Genomic DNA, 3,441 nt, shown 5'->3' on the forward strand with positions numbered 1-3,441 from the left:
TGAGTGATAGTTATTTTGGGTTACATTTGGTATCATAAATGTTCAGTGCTTTTCGTACTTTGACAGCAGGCTTTAATGTAGAGCTTTAGAGTTAGCACCCTTTAAGTTTGTGTTTTATTTAGTTGTGTGTGCTTCCAGAAGACTACGAGAAGATTCTATGTATGTATGTATGTGTGTGTGTGTGTGTGTGTGTGCGTGCGTGCGTGCGTGCGTGCGTGCGTGCGTGCGTGCGTGCGTGCGTGCGTGCGTGCGTGCGTGCGTGCGTGCGTGCGTGCGTGCGTGCGTGCGTGCGTGCGTGCGTGCGTGCATGCATGCATGCATGCATGCATGGATGGATGGATGGATGGATGGATGGATGGATGGATGTATGTATGTATGTATGTATGTATGTATGTATGTATGTATGTATGTATGTATGTATGTATGTATGTATGTATGGATGGATGGATGGATGGATGTACGTAGGTACGTACGTACATACGTACGAACGGTCAGATCGATGGATAGTTGTGACGACCAGTTCCAGCCCAACTTTGGACATCAAGTCACTGGCAAAGAAACCCGGCTGGAAGGTTGTTGTCGGGGACGCCCTTACTCCAAAGGACTGGAGGTATCTATGTTTACTTGTTATTCGCCTGCCCGTGAAGATCCGGGTTAGAATTGATCTTCAGTAACCCATGCTTATCGCCACCCGTGAAGATTCGCGTTATAATCGAAGATTAAACGAGACTTACCTGTAAGTTGAAGGTTGATCAAGATAATATGAAACTAATCACAAGTAGGATCACGTGAGATAGCGATAGCGAATCATGAGTCACATTTTAAAGAAACCGTGTCCACAAGAAGGGCGGGTGAAACTGTCAAGTTCAGGAGTTTCATATAATCTTGATCAACCTTCAACGTACAGGTAAGTCTCGTTTAATCTTCGAGTATATTTCAACCAATCACGACGTAGATCGTGATCACGTGAGATGTTCAAAGCACATGGTTTCAAACATAAGGCAAAGAACTCAAGTAGAAACTAATAGAGTCTTTAATCAATAAACTTTGCAAGTTAGCACATCCAGCAGTGGTAAACAAGGACATCAAAGGCATCACGTGATGAGAGGCAGGAAACCAACTCAGCTGTTGTTAAGTAAGGCTAATGAAAAACTAATGTCAGTCACAGTTTTGTCATAGAACTTGGAAAAAGTTGCGGAACTGTTCCAGTCTGCTGTCTTCAGTATGGTATGGAGCGGTACAAAGTTTCTCAAGGCTGCACTTGTGGACGTCATTCTGGTACTGTGCGGGGTGAAGATAGTCATGTCCACACCGCTCGAATGCAACAGCTGCCTAATCCAGCGAGACACTGTATCTTTACTCACAGCCTCGAATGGCCGAGCATACCTAATAAACAGCTGATTGGCACAGTCAGGCAGCGGAGCGGTCTTAACGAGGTATTCCCGTAGCACAGTCACAATACACAAACTACTGTCCTGCGAATAAGCTGGCAATGTTAAATCTGCCTGGTGAACGCCAGGTTTTGATTGCTTCAGAAGACTGCCAACTCTAATTTTACAACAACTATCTGACAAACTAATATCTCTAATGTCTAGCAAATGAACAGTCTGCAGTCTTTGTCCCGTTAAGAGGGCTACCAGAGCAACTGCCTTGAGGGTAAGAACTTTTAAGGACAAGTCTTTCAGGGGCACCAGTGCTTTAAGATAATTAAGAATTAAGAACACGCTTGTATCCCAAGTCACAGTGCTCCTGGGGAGTAATGGACGAGGCTGGAAAACTCCTTTCATGAATCGGTTTATCAATGGATGTGAACCGAGGGCTGCTCTGTCTTTCGTAATGAAGCTTTAGAGAGCAGACCTGGCTGTGTTTAGAGCACTGTATCCCAGGTTATGCAACACGTACATCTCGGCAAGGAAGTCCAACACTTCACTCACAGATGGACACAGCGTATCAATTTCCCTTTTATTAGAAAACTCAATCCATCTCCCGATACAGTGAAGCCTCGTTAGTCTGGACGCCGACAATCCGGACGTCTCGCCTCCCGGATGATTTCAGCTTGTTACCAATCAATGCCTATATAATTTGCACCCATAATCCGGCAATTCAGTTTCCAGAACCGGACGCTAAAAAGGTGTAACCAATCAGTAAAACAAACAGTAAATCGCTTCATTGTTCGGACACTGTAAATGATGTTCACGAACCGTAACTGCGACTCCCGTCGATGTTTACAGAACTTATCTCTGTCATTGGGAGCAATAAACACTGGGTGACATTGAGTTGACATGATAAACTCTTGTTAACTTTTGAGAAATGTCAATTAAGGGTTGTTGTTGTAATTAGACAAAAAGTCCCCGACAGAAGATGCTGCACAGTTTGTTTGACACTTGTATGAGCAAAGATGGCGAGTCAACCTACCAAGCGAAAACGAAACGAGATAACTGCATTTGAAAAGAGGGAGATTGCAAGGTATAAAGAAGAACATCCGAAAGCAAGTTTAGATTTCCTTAGTAAACATATGTATATGTTGAGTACTGGTGGTGGATTTGCGCCAGGATTGTAGGATAACACCGGCAACTCTGACCGAAACTCCTCTCCGTGTGAGAGATTGCCCAATACAGGAAACACTGCAAGTTTAATTTTACTGAGTGGATGTCTCGTAGACTCGTTTTGAGGAAGGCGGAGTATCTGGGATACTGGCGGAAGGACGACTGGTACTTGGGTGAGTAGTCTGAGGAGTCGGGGAAACCATGGCTGAGTCGGCCACAATGGAGCTACTAGCAGTCCTTCACTTTCTGGACGACTGTCTTCAGTATGCTGAAAGGCGGGAAAGCATAGAAATAAGTATTCCAAGTACTTGTGAAGGCATCAATGCCACATGCATCTGGGTCTTGCTTCCACCAGGGATACTCTATAACAGGGATTGGTCACTCGCTTGCTTTCCTTACCATTTGTACTAATTAACGTGTGCCTCGCCATGCTCCACTGCACACGTCGACTTGGTTTGTTCTCAGCGCAAATCGGCTGCGCTTAACAGTATTTCAACCAGTTTATTGTCGGAAACTATCGGCATCTCCCGGAGTAATACTCGGTAAATTGGAGTAGGCTCCCCTGAATGTTGTCACAACAAGCTGGTTACACTTCCTGTCGCCGAATGATGCATGTGTGGATTAATGAGAGGACTTGAGAATGTGTTTACACATTGCCTTGTTCAAAGACTCTCTGTTTATGTGACAATTTTGATACAGCGTTCGAAACGATCGCCAGCCCAGAGGCCCAGCGTCGGTTGTTAATGTATCAGGCCAACAGTTTCAGTTATCTGCAGGCCCTTGTGGTCTTCTGTCAATTAGATCTCATTTCTTTTCAACTAGCATCTTGCCCATAATTTGTATTAATGTTCAGGAATTATCCCTGATCCTTCATGTTAGGATAACTTCCAGTTTC

Source organism: Haliotis asinina, chromosome 4, assembly GCF_037392515.1.
Source record: "Haliotis asinina isolate JCU_RB_2024 chromosome 4, JCU_Hal_asi_v2, whole genome shotgun sequence".
Lineage (NCBI taxonomy): Eukaryota > Metazoa > Mollusca > Gastropoda > Lepetellida > Haliotidae > Haliotis > Haliotis asinina.